General features: G+C 35.9%; 1 protein-coding gene across 1 annotated transcript in view; it reads left to right on the plus strand.

The window, feature by feature from the left end:
* Positions 1 to 14999, plus strand: part of LOC122567080 (nibrin) — a 62227-nt gene extending 47228 nt beyond the window's left edge. Inside the window, exons 13-14 of the mRNA XM_043725262.1 lie at positions 7436 to 7469; positions 7685 to 14999. The gene's annotated coding sequence lies outside the window, so the exon portion shown is untranslated. The remainder of the gene's footprint in view (positions 1 to 7435; positions 7470 to 7684) is intronic.
* The last annotated feature ends 5168 nt before the right edge of the window (positions 15000 to 20167 follow it).

Raw genomic sequence — 20167 nt, forward strand, 5'->3', positions numbered from 1 at the left:
ACTAACCAGAAAATTTGATAATGTGGATATCGTGAGCTTGCGGATAACACTCACTAGTGAAATGATGGTATTAAATTACAAGTTGTACAATTCAAATTTACTTTATCTTCTGATAAAACTGATATGTATTTGCATAAACTTCCCGATATGTGCAACCAATGTTACCTTATAATTACACATACGCTTATATCACACTTCTACATTTATTTATAATTATACATTTCAAATAATAATATACACGTGGACACGAAAAACTAAATATCCAAAATTTCAAAAATAACATTTTATTAACACAACAAGTCTGCTGTTACTATAAACGTTAACATCTTTGTGTTCCTCTTTCGGTAGTATTCCAAGCATAAGCACCCAAACATTTAAGAACATTAGGCAGTCCTTTTAACATAACGTTTTCGGTCCGCTGTTCCTCTACTTTTTTTTTTTTTTTTGTTTTTTTTTTTCTACAAAAAACTAATTTCGAAGAACGCGAAGCTCGTTTCTCGTGAGATATACATATTGCAAGCAGCTCTCTTCGGGCATAACATGACTGGACTCACGTTCGCGACAAAGTTTATGGTCGGACGAAAAAAATGATACGGGTATGCTAATTCGCCACGCGAACCAGTAATATTGAAGTCAGGATCGTCACGCGTCACTGACCGAAACGGTCCGGTACGAGACTCAGGATGTTAGAACGGCGATAATTCTCGTTGACACGGGACGTCGTGGTCGTCGTCAAGTGTGAGAATCGTGGTTACGATCGTGGATCAGTCATTCACGACGGTAAATACATTTTCGAGACAGGAAAATATCGTTGCGAATGTCGTTAAATATTCTTACGGTCGCGTCGTAGACAACGACAAACGGGGAAGATCCTTGTATTTTTTCCATGTCACCTTCGGCTGAGTGACTGGTCACCCAGAAATTATTGCAACTTCATATCGAGTATGTTGTAACGCTTTAACGACGAGATGTAACCTCGATCGAGAATCGAAGGTGAGTTTCTTCGGAAGCGAATGACTCGAACGAAGCACCGTTTTTCCGCTGTCGACCTATGAGACGAGTAAGCCGATCTAAACTTTAAGTGTACTTTTTACAATGGTCGAGAAATAAATGTGTATAAATGTGTACTGCACGATTTCTTCCTTCTCTTTCACCTTGGTATGGAAATTATGTCGTCGAATAGAAAGAAAGCTATACGAGTGAAATGCAAATAGACGCAGTCCAATTCGTTGGTATTAGGGCATTATGAAAACCTTTAAAAATGATCATCTGATTCAAAAAATTTTATTATAAAAGATTAATATTATAATAGTAATTTTATCAACAATATATCAACGTCCATACAACGAAGTTAATTCTCTTCGTGTCTATATAAGACTGACACGTCTCTTGATCATCATTTTGATCAATTTCGACATTCGTATTATTATTATATATTAATCGTTTCTCTTGATTTTACAGTGGGGATTCAAATTTTAAGTAGACTTCTTGTAGTATCCATCTATCCCATACATTTTGTTATATTCTTTATACACAAAATATCGAACAACTCTCCTCTCCACTTAAATTTCCGACTACGTTTTCAATAAATTTCAAAGTTTCAATAATAAATTCCAAACACGCGAATAACACAAATACTCGTTTAACACCTTTGTACGTAGAGACAATGAAATTATGATCGTACCATAAACGTTAATGCTTTCGATGCAATTGTTTCAAAGTTAATCGTTAAAAGTTAGTAATACACGCAACAATGATTTGGACCATGCGAAGAGAATATAAATTGTATTAAATTATATTTTATTCGTGTACACATATCTTGGTCAATCGGTGAGTTACACAAAATGAAAGAAATTGGCGTCAGGCGGTTACACCGGAACAGAACTGTTCAGAACACGAAATGTTTGTAACGGGACCTGATCTTGCGCAATAGCCCAAAACGAGAGCCGATCATGACTAAACGTGTACCGAACGTAGGCCCAACACGTGGACATTCCGGACAACCGCAGAATTCACTTACAATGATTCAGAGCATACCACCAAGATCCGGTGTATAAATTGCGAAATGTTCCATTTCGATTTTCGGATCGTCTAAAAATAATAAATTTTCATCTAATCAAATAATCAACTTGTTTCTCTGAAGTACGGGCAAATGTTTAGAGACGTTACTGGCAAACATTTATTGAGTGTATTTTTCGCACGTTAAGCGCACGTAAGCGGATATTCTTTGACGAAACCATTAGAAGATGCCTCGTAATCGTGCTTCGTAAAGCAAGTTGATATATAATCTGAAAGAGAAATTGTAACAGGTAGTATATTTATGTATAATAAAATTCTAATATCTTTATTAAAATTAAGTAAATGGTAACATTGCAAATGGTAACAGTGTATTTTCTCTTTATCTATTGTCTAATAATTTAATGATGCAATTTGTAATTTAATTCGTAATTCGTGTTAAAGATAAATGAACGTATGAAACGATGATTCTGAATAATCTCTAATATTTCAAACTTTAAATAAGTATTTAAATATTTGGTATATTTAAAATCGAACAAATGATCGAAAGTGGTATTAGATCAGTAGCCAATTTCATTGTACATGTGTCGCCGTGAATCACCGGGACATTCCCTAACTATTTTTACGAGGAAATTTAGCTAATGTAAAATGTAAAAAAATGTATATTGTATGTAATATTTGAAGAAGCTTATGCAAATGTTGAAACAGTTTGAAGAAATTTTGTAAGACTAATTCTGTAGAAAATGAACCAAGAGGTAGACCAGAGAATGTAGTCCATAATATTTTAAAATAGAAAATGTGAGATATTATTGAAAATAATCTACATAATGAGAGGACTAATATTTCAAATAAAAGTAGACTTTTACTTTTTACAATTACACGTCGAGTGGTGCGAACAGGAAAGGTAAAGAGAATAGACAAATGAATTCTGCATGAGTTATATGATATGCAGAAGTTATGGCAATTAAAGGTAACTGCTTATTTTGCTGTTTCGAAGAAATAAACAGATTATATTGTGAAATATGAGATTCTATTAAATGCTCTATACCTTCGACTTCGCTCTTATGGATTACTATCTTTGCAAATAGTTTCTTAATTTATGCATCGATCATTTCTATAAGTATATTTATAATTAAATAGAATTAATATTTATAGATGGATGAAATATTAAATTAGACTGCCCATATTTATGCACTTATGAAAAATATGGAACACACATATTGTACAAAAATATACAAGGTATTTAGAATATACATAGTACTTATTATAATATTTGCATTACATTTCGTGGAATAAATCTCTATTTAAAACCCATTTCCTTAACTGTATTTACACAAATATGCATTTGCATAAAGATCTAACGACAAGATAAGAATGACAATGACATGAAAATTATTTTAATTAAATATACAATCTTTTGAAAAACTTCGTGTGTTTGAAGTTTTGCTTAAAAAAACATTTCACGTGCATTCCACTACAAAATGCAAAAGTACATAATGGGTTGCGTTCAGAATCGAAGGTAGTGTAGAGATTTATCCAGTATAAGGAGAACGTTTAAATTGTCGCACGTTAGAAATGACTCGATACGCGTTTTTTTTTTATACTAATTTCCATATTCGCCTATGACTTTCTGGTCTAAGTAGAAGTCGCATAACGTATTCCTAAAATTTAGCAGGCTCTTATTGAAAAAGATACGACCTCGAAACCGCAACTGTTTGTGGAATTCAGCCTGCTCTCGATGAGAATGAGGCCAGAAAAGCGTTTCTTCCGCGAGTAGGTTCGTCGATTCCGCAAGACCTTCGGTTTCCGCGTCCGAGACATTGCTCCGAGATGAATGGAACATTCCTGGAATTGATCCGCGATGATTCAACTCCAGGACGTACAAACCCGTTTACTACGTCTCTCCTTCATGAACCTACCCCGAAAAAATTTAGTTGCTACCTGTATACCTAGTGAAATGCCAAACTCTTTACTTCCACCGGAAATTCCAAGGATTATAATCTCGGTCACGCTTTCTCAACACTTATATAGGCAACCGCAATACTGCGGTTGTACAAGTTGATAAATAAAAGCTGGAAGCTCGAATATTTAAAATATTTGCATAAATTTCTTTGGAGACTAGGAAGACACAGAAAAAGGACTGAAAGTAAACAATTAGAAAGGAATACAGAAGTGGATACGAGAGAGAAATTAAGAATGAATAATGCGTGACTGAGGAACAAAGTATCAATGGCACGCAGTTGCGTAGAATCTGCTCACTATCAGAGTAACTGCAAAGAGCGACGTAAGGTGATATTCATTGAGGAAGAATATTATGACAAACCGATACCATAATAGCTTTTCTCTTTTAATGGTTTCCTGTTACGTTTCAACGCATTTCCAACAAACAACAGACAACTCGCGAAATTGTGCTAACTAAAAAAATTGTCACAGATGCTAGATCGTTTATTGTTAATAATAATTTGTGCACTTTATTTTGAACCGTTCGTTAATTATATTTGTTGCACGCGTGTTCGACACACCAGCAAAGCATATGGCATCGTTGTTTTGATTCATACATGCCCGTCAAACCAAGGTAAATAATACGAGCATCAAGACAAGCAACAATTTTCTAAATAAACTGACACGGATAAAAAGCCGTAGAACACGAACGTCTTATTAAAAACGTATTTATCTCAACGATTTCCCGATATTCTCTCAATTTTACGAACAAACAAGTTAGCGTTACGTGCAGTTTGTTATGCTCGTCGTCGAAGATACGCACGAAGGATAGTTAAATTCCTGTGAACACGATTTTAAAGTTGATTCGAAAGCTGATGAACTTCCTGTATTATATCATTGATTCAATCGATACGACTATGTAGTCGCGTTGAATGAACGTGGTTATGAATGAACGCACGATGTCCGGGCACGTGTTGTTGACGGTAGCGCAATCGCGTAGGGCCTGTTGGCAATCTTATCGGAAGCAAACGGCTGTCCGAATGGATGGAGGGAAAGAGAGAACGGAAAGCGGTGGAGGAAAGGCAAGAGAAAGAATGGAAGAGAGGAAAAGAGGAAGAAACGTGGGGTGATCTGAAGGAGAATGTGTGGCACGATGCCACCGAGGTGGTTTCGTGCACAGGTGCACCCTGTGAGAGGGTAACACGATATCGTGCGATCTTTCGACCTCGAGTGAGGATCCGCCATTACGACCCTGAAGGGCGCAGCTAGCGTACGCGATGAATCACCCGGAGGAAATGATGTGCACATACAGACGCTCCGAGACCGACAAGTGTAAGCCAGCTTGTGTGCACCGGCCTCTCAAACCACGCGCCATCGTGAGAGCGTTCGGGAGCTTATGCTGCACGTGATCGCGACTCCTCGCTATCTTTGCCACCCGACGGATATTTTTGCGCTCTTTTGCTTGCGCACATAAGCCTTCGCGTTCTTTTCCTACTCGATCGATGAAGTTCCATTCGACACTTTATTTCAGGTATATCGTTATTCATGGTAATAATCCATCGTTATTTTAACGATAAAATTATTATTAACGAACATTAGATCAATTAACTATTAGTTTTAAATAGAAGCTTTAATAATATATTATTATATACACATATATTATTTTTTATACATTATATATACATATATGTCTCTAACAAAATCTTCGAAGCATAGGATAAGATAGTTTTGTTTATGATTACGTGATTAGTGAGCTTGAACTTTGTTTCATAATTATGACGTCCACTTATATCTATCACGCGTAATTATAATGTCTTGTAACTTCGCTCATAAGTATAAATGCAGTTTGATTGATTTTCAATAATAAGGAACTTATTAGCAGTAATATATCGTAATAAAATATACCATTCGACATGACTGTCGGTTTGTATACCGGTTTGTGCACAACAAGTGGAATAAGACAGGAACAAAATGTCTGGTATTATTAACATATAGTTTATACGAAGCTATATTAACAATTTCGCAAAAATGAGAAACTAACTTTTGCAGATATCTATCCTCTTTTTCCTCAAAATTATAGGCTTCCACTTTATGCGTTAAAAAAACCATAGCTTTAATTATAAAGATACTACTTTCTTTCCCGTGTCGATTATAATTATACCTGTGTATCTAAATATACACCCGTGGCCAAGAAATACATAATTATGATAAAAAGAAACAGTCACTTCTTCACACGTCGGTATTCCAATGAACGCAAGTATGTATAGAATTATAAGCATTATATATTGTTATGATAATGTAGTATGAGAACATAATAAAATATGCAGTTGAATACCAAAACAAAAGCTCCGAGAAGACTGGCTTTTCTCAGTATGCAGTGTCAAGAAAATGCAAACGATACATGATTTACAAATGCCATTCGCACGGCTGTCCCAGGCGGTGCACACTCTACTGAAATACAGGGTGATTACGGGGAAACGAGCGCAACAGGTGCCGTGTTGTCTGCACTGGGAATCTTTTATAATCTTATCTCAACACCTCAGCCCCTCGATTTCATGGTATTTCTTTCAGGAGCGCCGTGCAAAATGAGACACAACGACATAAACTATCAGATTGGTGCATACCTATGGTGTACACGATCTTTTTCAAATGAAACTTTGCTGGTTTTTTTAAAGTACGATATATTTGATCAATTGTTAGTGGGTCAGTGTTGGGAGCCTAAATAAACAAATATAAATAAAGATACATATATTTAATTAAATAAATATATTTATATAATATATACAAATGTGGATATACCGAGACGTTAGATTCAAAGAAAGAACGTTTTTTATGTACCAACCTGATATTTAAAAAATATTCTACTTTTATTAAAGTGATATATAATTTTGTTGTCATCGACGCTCTTTATAAGTGCATAAAACAGAATTAATGAACAAAAAATGACGAAAACAACAAGAACAATTTTTGAAAGGTAGAAGAAAAGGGACGACTTAACTTCGCGTATCTTGATCAACGAGTTCAACATCTAAGAGAACATGATTCAAAACCTGTGATTAAGGAACAATATCTGCATACTCGAAGGATGACTACTCTTTTTCTCGCTGACCATTTATTACCACAGCGGTAAGCCTGACGCGTAGAGTAACTAAAAGCCGCAAGATAAATATAGGGATATTCCAGGATAAAATGCTCCTTAGTGCATGACGAATATTACATAAAGCTTAAAAATATCTTATTATGTATCGTACAACGTTTCAAGCAGACATAAAATAGATGAAGATACTAATGTACTTCGATTTCTTGATATTACATTTTACTATCTTTTATACTTTATCGTCGCGTCCTTAAACTCGTTTCTCGTGTATTTGAATGTATTTTATCACAAATATTATTATTTGTTATAGACACTTGATAATTTTAGAATGCCCAAAGAAACTAATTTAATTTCTATATTTTTTTTTTTTTTTTGTTACAGAGCCAACTCAAGGAGCTTTCGATTTAAAAGAAAGGTAAGTCATATGTAATACAATACATAATAACTAGACTGTAAAGCTGTATAAAAATTCATGTTCCTCTAGAGTTAATTAAAAGAGTGGGATTTCAAATGAAAGTTTGTTTCGCCCCATTAAATATCGTAATGAGTACTCTATTTTGAATATTTTGTATAATTTTGCATATGATCTACGTTCTACGCATTTTTGCTCTCTTAATTCGACTTGTCAAGATACAAAAACTGAATCACCAAGGAGTGGAGAGTCATAGCTACTCATGGTTTCCTGAGCTACTGGAAAATATCCGAATTACGTGACTAACTTTGGATGCCTTCACCAAATAACGGCATATTCTTTAAGAAGGGATAGTACGTAATATGTCCGTTCATTCATGGAAATCAGAGAGATTCGCAGTGACGTAGCTTCCATGACGTTACATCGCAATTCCAGTAGGCGGACTTCGTCATGGTAGTAAAATTTTTCACCTACGCGAAACTCGTAAAATCGATAGCGTTACACTTGAGCATTGTGCAATCTGTGTGCTACATATGAGGGATTTGCAATTTCCAAGTGATAATTCTTCTTTCAAACATAACAACATTTGCGCGTGCTTAGTAAAGACAGTAAAATTAATATGCTTCGCCGTTTACAACTCTCTTTTAACTTTCTTAGAAGGGTACAACGTAAACGATTCATTTAAGCTGTCATAAATTGTGTGAAGATGTATAAGGTCCACATAACTTAAGACTAAACTGAGTCTTTCAAGACAGTTAACGCTAGAACAACTACTGTCTAACGTATATTTAAATATGCACTGTACATAAATTAGTCTGGTCAAAATTTTATAACGAGAATGAAATAGATACGTACATATAATCATATTTCAAATCGTGCAGTAGCAGCATCTGCATAAATATGTTCGTGTGTTTTGGCCAGATTTAGTATTTCTCATATCAAATATTTATAGTTCTAACAATTTCATTGTTTAATGAAACCTTCAATGAAAAATTTATTTACGCATTTACCTTGTAAGAGTGCTTGTGAATAAGAAATGAAATATATGAATAAATAGTGGAAAAACTAGTTTATGATTAACAGAAGAAAACTCGTGACTATATAATTGTAAATAAATTCTGTTTAGTTTTAAAGAATCATTCGTTTCATAAAATTAGAAACAGTTTCATAAAAAGAGAGTCATGAGATTTTGTAAAAAGAAAAACGTACAGACTATAACACTTTGAAGTATTGGATGAAACGTATCTATACTCAGAACATAAGCCATTTATAGGCAAGATGTTGCAAAGGCGATATATTTCTTTCATTTACAGTTAGAGGAAGTAGAGGAATAAACGTGTAAACGAGCTAATTACAAATTCAGTATATAAGTTAAATTCCATGATGTTTACCTGCATTTTAATTGCAGTAGTTGGGAATACGTACTCTTGTGATCAAGATTAATAATCATTCTTTTCTTTCACGTTCGCCAATCCACGATTTCAAAGATGTAGAACTCATACATAAGTCAACGCCGTACTATTTATAATACTATGAATTTCTATAGAAGTTGGATTTTCTTACGAAATTTTATGCATCTTTTATATGTATAAATTTGTTATATACATCTACTATCGTTACTTCCATACTGTATGCCTGCAACGTACTTCGTATAGAAGAAACTTGAAAATTATATTAAAATTCATATAAATCACATGTGGTTAGTAATTCTAATTTTGATTTAATTGATATCGTAAAATAGCGTTATATAAATTCTCTGCTCTAACTTTTCAATACCAAATCTTTATGCTTAGTCATTTATGTAGCTATCATTCTCTTCGTGTGTAACTTTAAAAGATTTGTTCTTCTCACCAGAATGCGTCATGATAACATTGTGCATCAGCTAAAAAAGTCTGCTATTCTTAGGTCGAGGAAGTCCCTCGTAGTGACGTAAATAACGTAATTTCTGTGAGGAAAGAAACGTTACTGTCCGGAAGCGGACGTGTGATCAGACTTATAAGACGTAGCCTTAAAATCCCTTTCTTGGAAAAATCTTCCGAAAATAAGGATATTGCCTAGACGGAAATGAATTTTATTTTCATCGGCACTTATAAAGTACAATAGGTCAATTGTACTTATTAAACACGTGGATAATCACATCTATGACTTTCGTCATGCGTAATTTTTATCATAGAGAAGTTATTCTGCAAGTATGTGTTTCTAATTAGAACGATAAATTAATTAATAACGTAATAAATATATCTGACCAATGACTGTCCAAATTCTCTGTATTTCTCCTCTGAATACTTTAAAGGCCGTATAACCTTCGATACGCGGATATAGATAAAAGCAATCGATAAAATTAATTTTACGAGATCGATATCTCCAGTAAAATTAGCTGTCGTTATTTTTCTTCTAGAGAAAATGCAACTTCACTGTGACATAATTGGAAAATCCTCGTAGCCCATTGTACTTCTAACATACTCACCGAGAATAAAATCGTTCGTAGCAATCGACCGAAGAGCGATTTTAGATATTCGAGAATGGCTGGTAGGAGTTTCCACGTGTGTCATTGTGCTTTCGTGGTTTCTAGACCACATTAAACTTTCCGTTATATAGAAAACACTTACATAAGTAATTATTCATTGCTTTTTATAACGTTTCGAAAAGAACGATATTCCATGCACAAATGTTTCTTCCTCAAACAAGAGAAACAGCATAATAGATAGCCGTTAATAATAAAAAAGAGCTGTTTGCTTTACTTTACGTCTTTGGCTCCTGCGAAACTTTATTAAACACTTGGACCTAACAGATTCTTCCGACTTCTATCTATTTTATGTCAAAACAATGATTCTAGATTAGATGAAAATGCCACAAAACGGCATTTAGTATCGTCAGATAACACTAAAATTCGAAAATCAACAAAAATGTACCTATTTGTGTCCCTTTTCTGTGTTCTCTACGTCTCAGTAGCAGCGAATGTATCAATCCACGATCTAACGTATTGCAAAATTCTCAATTAGCCTATAAACCATGAAACAATACGCAATAAGTATCTGAAACTTGTAATCTGCATAACAATCGTGTCTCTCTCTGGAGCTTGTGCATTTTCTAGATCGCAAGTGAAGGCACACTTGCGCAAAATGGAGCGATGTCGATTCGCTGATGATTTCGCGAGCATACCAGGTGGATGAGCATTTGCAGTGGGTGCGGTAGCTAGATCGCGATCGGTCGAACACGCTGATCGGCCTTTGGTGACAGAAATGGCCGACAATTATGCGAGCCAAGCCCGCGAGATGAGCTAACGCACGCGGTCGGCATCGCGACGGATCCGTAGCCGCTTTCCCTGGTCTTCTCTTCGCGCGGCTTCGTGATCACGCGCTAAAAATAATAGCAGACAGGCACGGCCAGACGAGCCGAAGGCGAGTGTGAATCAATCCCCGGAGGAAGTAGCGGCTCGCGCGGTTCCTTACTGCCTTACTCATTTACGACTCGGCCACTACGATTATATACATATATAACGCCGATTTTGACTGGCGATTTTGGATGCACTTCATCCACCGACCATTACACCGAAGTCGAAACTCTACTTGAGATTCGTAAAAATAGCTGTTCATCGAGCAATATACGTTGTACGTTTCGTTTCGTTTCTCGTGGCGATAGACTCGTGTCTGTGCAATTCTATGCTGGATACGCATCGATCATGAATGATGAATCTTTAGTACGATTGGAAAGCAATTTTCCTTATTTTAATTGCGATAAATTGCAGAATGTTTATATGGTTTTATGCGGAAAATTATCCTCAGCTCAATCTCCTCAAAAGTGGTATTGAAAGAAATTTGCATTATCGGTCATCGAAAACAGCAATTTACTGCAATAATACAAATGATTATGTTTATAACTTCGATCATACTATGAGTTAATAATATTCAATGTCTTGTGGGATGGCGCTCGCTTAATAAAGATTATTCAACGTTCTCCTCATTACTTAATGACATACGTAGCAATAGACTTTTAACAAAACACACGAACATTTAATGCAAACTTCTACACCGGTACTGTCTTATTATTCCTGAAGAGACATCACAATGGATATCATGATACTTTACAAAATTTCCTTTGTCCTTTTTGCTTACCATGATAGACTGTCCGGATATTTACGTAAGAGACGGAACCTAATCATATTTTCTTTAATAAATATTATAGCGAGTACTTTATTTTGCATATTTTATATATCTTTTAATATTATATGCATTCTGAGTATTTTTCTACCTTGAAATCTCCTATAAATACATAAAAATGGCCAGTTTGCTTATCAGTATACACACAGAGTCGGGAAACGAATTTTCATTAACGATCGTTTTAATGCCGAAAGGACAATGTATAATGCATATTTCGAACGTCGTGCGTTGAAAGACAAATGAAGTTTAATTTTAAAGCTTGATTGAATGGATTGCAACAACTGGCTGATAAAGCGCGATCGTTCAAGGATGTGTTTCCGGTTTTTACGGTTACACCGCCTAAAATTAAACCCGCTGATTTAAACTGAGCGCCGCCGATCATCGTACAACTTTAAACTCGTGACATTGGTTCTACGATATTTACATACAAGAATCTCTCTCGATGATTTGTTGATTCTCTATAATCTCGCGATTCCGTGAAGTAGTACTAGAATTCTTATATTCCATGATTTACCGTCAATTTTACCGATCTTGAGAACTTTACACGTCGCTGTCTCTAATAACACCAGAATCGATTGCTAGTATATAATACTCACATGTACACACTTGGAGTCGATAATGACTATAACAGCGAACAAACGAACGTTTGTAAAATTCATTAAAACGTTCTAGTATTCTCGTTAAAAAAATAATTGTCTTGGTATTTATTTCTAGCAGTCGTATTATTTTTCATATATAATATATCTCAATATAATTTCAATATAACAAAGCTATTGTTATATTATTATATCCATCGTTGAATTATGCTGTTATTACTTATTTTTGATACTTTATACCGTGATTATGTATGTTATAGAATCAGTTGATTCTTCTACCACTATAACCTTTTCGCTATGTATAAATTAGTATTGCAAGCATGGTAATCTAGTGGACAAAAGCACAATAAAACACTGCGGTACAGACACATTGATAAAACATATTCATTGTCACAGACGTATTGAATCGTTGTATTAATTTACATCTTCTTCATCGCGTATTTACATCTCATTGTCAAATTCAAAACTCCGTGTACTTTTACGATTCGTGTATTACGTCGATCTTTTTTCATTCAAGAAATAAATGGTATAAGTTGTTCAAAATGTTTAACTTCGCGGACGAGTTAAAAATCACGAAATTTGAAAAAAGTTTTCGTGTTAATTAGTGTAAAATACGTCTGTAAACGTCTACATACCTGTGAATATGTATAGCACACATCAGCATATATCGTGTGGTGGGCAATGAAAATTCCATCAACAGTGAACGTGTTAATCTGCGATTTACAAACATTCAGACGAATTCCTGCCAGTATATGATCAACATCGAAGCCATTCAGATTTATGTCGATTTCGGTAAAAGGATCGGCCAGGAGCTATATCGCGGGAAAATTAGCCACGTGTTATATATTACTATAGAAGGGCGTAGTGGCATAAAGTTGTCGGTATTCGCGAGGAGTATGATTTTCCAGTGGCTTGGCTCAGCTGATCGGCTCGTGCCGCGAGAAAAGACGCGGCAGTGCGTGTTAGAACGTGCGATCGTGCAAACGACATTCACGGTCGGATAACGTACGTCGGGTGAAATGCTCGAACGTGATCGCGACGTGAATGTTCCATGGCGTGGGACTCGTCGCCTGAGGATCTACGCTGCAATGTATCGTGGAATGCCGCCTGTAAGTCTTGCTAAACGATGACCATTCTTTCTACCTTAAACATGCCGAGAGATTACCTTACGTACGTGTTCAGGTGGAAATATCGATGTTTGGAGGTTGCGGCAAAAACGAAATGATATATCTGTTTCCGTCGAATCTGCAATTAATTAATTTGAACGAAATATAAACATCGAACGATGAGAAACTGTTTGGTGAAAAAATGTATCGATCGAAAATAATTTTATGTATATTCGTATTGTCTTTGTATGTATACAGTAAACATTACAGACGTTTACGTACATTTAAGAGAATAAAATAGATAAAGTTTGATCGGTATTAAAGTCAATTTGGCCTAATTGAAGTTAATGAATAAACAAAGACACATAATCATTGCAAAGATAATTTATTGTGAAATTGAGATTAGTTATAACGTATAATTTACTTCTTACACTCTTGGTTTTCTTCGATCTTTCATTTTTATCGAGATACGTTTCAAACGATTGATTTAACGATCTGTATAATTGTATAACGTTGTAATAATAATAATAATAAACATCCCGGGATTTTCCTAAATTTCTTTTTAAATCTAAAATGAAATTAAAAAATTAAGCTTGGACACACAAAGGCGACTCTGTTTGTCTACAAAAACTTGAAAGGAAACTAAGTACTATCAAAATTAAGCAAACACTATCTAAAGTAATAAACACTATAATGACAGCATACATAAATTTGTACTTTCATAATTGCATATGTGCATAAACGCATGTGTAAATACAAGTATTCTCATGGTCGGTCAAGAACGTCCGTGTGTAAAAACACAAAGACGCTAATCACTCGTGATAGGTTAACAACGCATTAATTTTTTTCCAGTTGTGACTTCTCATTATAGTGTGTACGCATCAGCAAGAAAATTAAGTCGTACAATGCAGGAAAAGAGTCTAGTCGTTTCAATAGAATCGTCGAAACAAGATTTGTATAAAATTGGAAGATTCTAACGAGATTAAGAGATACATATTTTAATACGAAAACAATGTGATTCTACGTATTCATTCCCAGCAAACTGTCACTGTCTTTTGTTTACCTCCTTTGGCGTCGTCGTGTTTTCATTGATATGCGTGCGCGAGCCAGCTTCGCCAATTTACTATCCTTCCAATTCTCCGCGACCGTTGCATCCACAAAAAATTATCGATCCTTTCGAATGTGAATTAATCTCGGAGACGTTTTATGTCACGCGGCCATCCATATGGCAAGTAATTTCTCGGTGCGTCGCAAAAAACATTCGCTGACACGAACACACCGATAAATGAACGCTGATTTCACGGCCCAGAAAATTCTTAAATCACCGCTACCTCGATGCTGACCTCTCTCCATCGCACCGGTAAGCGATTTTATTTCGTTTCAATCTAATACACTCTGACCTGCGCTACCGTTCAACTTCGTCCAAATTAGTCATGTTACCTGCCTTCAAGTAGTTGGCCACTACTTTACCAGTGTAAACCTGTTATGGTATTATACTTGACCTGGAATGCACTTTTTAATATTCTTCCTACCGATTCCTTTATTCTTATCGGTCGTATTCTGTCCCATATAATACTCCGTTTCTCAATAAGTTAACAAGATTTAATAAGAAATTCATTGAAAATGTTCTATAATTCGTTCACCAATGAAGGCATCAAATCCAAAAAGAAATGTTTTTTTATCCATGGCACTTATATTTAATTAAATCATATCTCTGCCAAGCGATGAACATTAATAGACATATTAACATATGAACGTTCACTGGAGGTATTACAGTGAATACTACTATACGTAATTAAGCTGGGGACAATATCGTTGCATATAAATCATAAACAAGTTGTACAATTAAGCATAGTATTAGCGTTACACGTGACTATTGAAGTTCATGTAGCAATAGACAAAGTTAATAACAAAATCTATATGAATATCGTAATCGCGTGAAATTTTCTACTGATATGCGATCACTGAGCAACAAAGAAACGTTCAGGAATGGTAAAGTGGCAGGAATGGTTTGGGAGTAGAATCGCGTTTGCGATTGACCCGCTATCTGTTTCTTTGGGTTTCATGCGGCCGGTATACCTCGGGTATTGAATATTGCGCCAGGCAACGAGAGTGGTTCTGGGTGGTCCTTGTGCGGCCGAAATGTTAAGCAGAAAGGGCAAAACGGACAGCAAGACGGTCACAGAAAGAGCGAGATAAAGAAAGAGAGAAAACGTGCAGGTCCCTATTGGGTTCCCGGCGTGCCTTTCGTACCCCTGGAATGTGGCCGATGTCTCTATCCGCTTCTTGCAGCGGCCGCGATCACGGGGACCACACGAATCGATAATTGCCTCTTTCGAAAAATTGCTCCCGCCTTTTCCACTTGGGCCAGTTAAACGTCGTTTTTCTGGGCAACGCGTCGGTACGCGCCTCGAATTCGCTCGCGTAATACCGAGCGCGAAAACCTGACCGGTTGAAGAAGCGAGATCCAAAGTACGCGGCTTCTGTCATCGGGATGTTCCAAGCCGGAGGGTCCAACGAACTTCGCTCTCGAATGTCGTCACTCGGTCGAATTAGTCCTCCTTATACATATAACGATAGATGTTTGTACTTATTCGTTGAGTTTGAAATAATGACGATAGCTTAACAATAGAATTATACCGATGATCTATAATGCGTGTCTAAATATTTTATACATAAATATTTCGAATTATAACGATGCAGTGGAACATGAATTATTAGAACGTAGATTAACAAGGCGATGCATTATTGGACGAGCGAATAGAACATTCACAAGGAAGAAATCGTTGTGTTTTTGCTTGATAGCTTTGGCTCTTGTTTAATATTAACATTTATAAAGAAGTTCAGAAGGAATGCCATATGCAAACAAAGTTTGATTCCATATTTTTGAGAAACTGAATTGTACACACATGTACAGAATGCACTTAATATTGAGAGTATTGAAGCGAAGTGTTCAATATAATATTGAAAGACCAAAGGAATCTTTACTTAGGTTCGTTATTCGTGCTCATAGCAGCATTACTTCGGCATAACGTATTAGACTCGACTATACGTCAAAAAAGAAAAAAAGGAAAAAACGAAATAAGCTAAAAGGATGTAAAATTAACAACATTATGCAAACGTAAGTATGGGGAGGACAAACAGGAGTACGAACGCGCTAAAGATGCTTAAAAGATGGTAACGTTAAATGCACCGATGTTCATTGCTTGTCAACGAACATGTCATTTACTATATTTAGAAAAGATGTTCGTCGCAAGAAGAGGTACACGCGAACGTATTCTTTTGCCGCATCGTTTTTCAATATTATTTTATAACGATCGTCGAACGAACTAACGAACGAATCCATTATATCGACGTAATGTTTCACTTAACAGTCGATGGTCAGAATGCATGATTCCGACTATTCTCTTTCATTTCCATCGAAGCGATTATCGGTTATGATGACAGACATTACGCGATAATGCGTGACTACTCGCGTAACAGCGTGATACCAAATTAGGCTAATTTGCATAGCTAACATACACCATGAGCGTGGATCGTGGCAAATGTTAGCAGAAGATGAATTCGTCACGCACCGGTTGCGTATGTCAGCTTCCACTGCTTATTTTCGGAAAAACACGCGTATTTCCTGCGAAACAATAATCCATGTTGACTCACTAATCAACCGGCTCGAACCGCGCTGCTCTCGTTCCTCCGGCTTCTTTTCGCTCGTCCTTTTTTTTTCTTTTTTTTTTTTTTTTGTTTTGGCCAAGCGCCACGAGGAACGCGTACGTTTTCTGGGTAACATCTAGTCACCACTTAAACTCAGTGTAACGTATTTGAACCGGAAACAAAATCCTGCATGCAAATAATCAAACTAGATGTCCACGTGTGACGCACACGACTAATTTCTCACAGCGACGATGACAGACAGATTTGTAAAATATGTACTTACGTAGTTGCTAATTTTAGTATAAAAAGTGATTCGTCTCGTGAGATTTATTGTAATACCTTCGATCGGATATGCTTGCGTTATTATTACGAGCGGCAGGAATATGTGGCACAACTTGTTTGGCGAGTATGTTGCAGTAAGGTCAGTTTTTCTATTGTAAGTCAAGGAAGAAATGATACTAATTACTCGGAAGTCGGAACAAAAAATTAATGTAGCGTATTTGAAATAAAGTTGTAAATGCAACAAGTAAATCGGGATAAATTAAATGTTATACTAGCTTGTATTATGTTCGTATGTAAATAAAATTGATAGCAAAAGATTTTTAAATACTCCATTCACATTCCATGTGCAAAGAGAAATTCTTGAATCTGAATAATTTGATTCAACACGTTTTATAAGATACGAAGGAACTTGAACAAAGTTTTGTGTAAGAAGTTGGATTCAAGTAATTGACGTTCAAAAAAGTTGGAACAAATAATTGAGAAAAAGCTACGGCCATGAAAACTGCACGTACAAACTAATAATAAATTCGATAAAAAGTGATTATTAGAATTTCATGAGTAGGACGCCGTTTATATCTATATTTTTTAGAGACAATTCAATGTGCTTAAAAGAGGCAAATAATGAAAATTCAAGATTTTCTATTAGCTTTGTAACGCGGTATTTGCGCTAAACGCGCACTTCTACGTTTCTCTACAATGTTCATGCCGCGTGCAGCTACGTTTTCCCGTTATCATTGGGAGTCATGATTCTGATGTGATAACTTATATTATGTATACATAACAAGAATCATGTGTATACGTAGTACGTAATTCAAGATTGCTCGCGGACCTACTGAAAAATCTCGTGAGGACGGTCACGTACACCTTACTGTTTAAATTAAAATGCAACTCCTCACAGAGTGTGTCACTGACGAAGCTCACACCTGTTTATTATTAATCGTGGAAGATGTTAATCAGATTCCGATCAGAACGCCAATAAACGATGCCGACCAATACATAGTTTTATTACCCGAAGAGTACAATTTACACGATAAACTTGCTCATCAGTTTTTCCAAGTTTAAATTATTTTTCCATTTCACGTTGTATTTCGGGCAAATTGGAATCAGCTGATTTTCTTCTAACTTTCTAACAAACTTGCGTTTACATCTTTTCCTCCTTTGTACCAATAGAACATTCTGATAATGTTTGTCTATCATAGAAAAAGCTAGCACATCCTGTATTTGTCTCAATGTTGCATTCACTTCCAATGAAGGTTGTCTTGTCAATCTTTCAGAAACCTAAAACAACGTGATCGCGAGAGCTTAAAAGCATATGATACGTGTTCTCGATAACGACGAACTCAGCGTGATTGCATTTATAGTTCCGTTAAACAAACATATAGTCACGTATCGTCGTTGCATACTTATAAAATTATCGTATAGAAAATTATCGTGGTCCACCTGAGAATTTTAGATACGGTGTGAATTCGTAGAGCGGCAAGGGCCGAGCTGAAATACCGAGCGTTATCGAGGCCGTGAACGATTGAATCATGATGTATGTACGAGTACGCACGCGACAGTCAAGACGCGACTTCCAGGAGAAGGTATTAACAACGGTTCGAATTGGCACGCGTACTTCCCCAGCAGACGACCTGCATAATCCTACAAGAGTTGAGCAATGGTAGAAAGGACTGGACGATTGTCGGATCGAATGATTGAATTATGTACTTAATTACACGGCTAACATTCATCCCTTTTATGACATGACATAATGAGTTTTGATTGAATGGGGTTGCTTACATTACATTACATAAAAACAATAACAGATTTCTCGCAATAATCGAATAACGGAATTCTATAAATCTTCCTGTTATTATCAATTAAGCGTAATTTTGTTCTTAGATATCCAGATACTTTATGACTTCTTTGGGCTGTATAATGGGAAATATATTTAAAGGAATTGGATATAAAGCTAATATAAAATAAAGGATGAGACGTTATGGCAACAATAATGCAGTAAATTTGATTTACTCGTTATAGATTTTCCATACGTGAATCGGAAAGGAACAGTTTTAAATTGAGCACTATTGCAAATTGTAATAACAGGATTCTACAATCGTCAAGACCATTTCGTTTAAATTGTTCGTAAACGTTAATTATTAACAAATATGATATAACGGTAATGGTATAAAAAGATAATATGGTACGTAAAGATTTAAAATATTGATATTCAGTACACCTACAATTCTCATAATATAAATAAGTTTCATTTATCCTGTCTTAATTTCTTCAATGGTTCAATTCGTATGCTTCAGATGTAATACTACCTACGATGGCTATCTTTTTATTATATAACAGAGTATTCTAATGTATCGGGATACACATGCGTAGTCATACACGAGGTATTCCTCGAACAGCGTTTCTTATGCACTTGACCCCGAAAATTAACGTGACGTAGACGGCGTAGACGTCTGCTTTCGTAGGCGCGAAATCATTTCGCAACTATTGGCGAGACCGCCGTAATCATTGCGAAAACTCGCACGTCATCCCGTTAACCAGTTTATACCATAAACCAATAGCGGCGAAAGTAGAAGAAAGGCATGGGAGGAGAGGTTGGCCTTGATTCGAAATTCGTCCCTTCTACTTTCAAGATCGCTTCTATTTTTACCGTAAAATACGTGCTTCATGGGATTTTTGATCTCTTGTGACGTCACACACGTAATAAAAAAATAGTTGCGTTGTTACGTGGTATAATCCGTGGCACCATAACCTACAAATCGTTAGCCCGATCGTTCTCACTCGTAACGTGATTTCTAAAGCGAGTGTAATAGAAATCGCTTAGTCACCTAGAAATCCTTTCTCTATCGATTCTTGTACTATAACACGCACGTGTTATTCAGTGTTAACTGTTAAAATAGTTTAAACCA

The sequence above is a fragment of the Bombus pyrosoma genome, linkage group LG1 (genome assembly GCF_014825855.1).
Source record: "Bombus pyrosoma isolate SC7728 linkage group LG1, ASM1482585v1, whole genome shotgun sequence".
Taxonomy (NCBI): domain Eukaryota; kingdom Metazoa; phylum Arthropoda; class Insecta; order Hymenoptera; family Apidae; genus Bombus; species Bombus pyrosoma.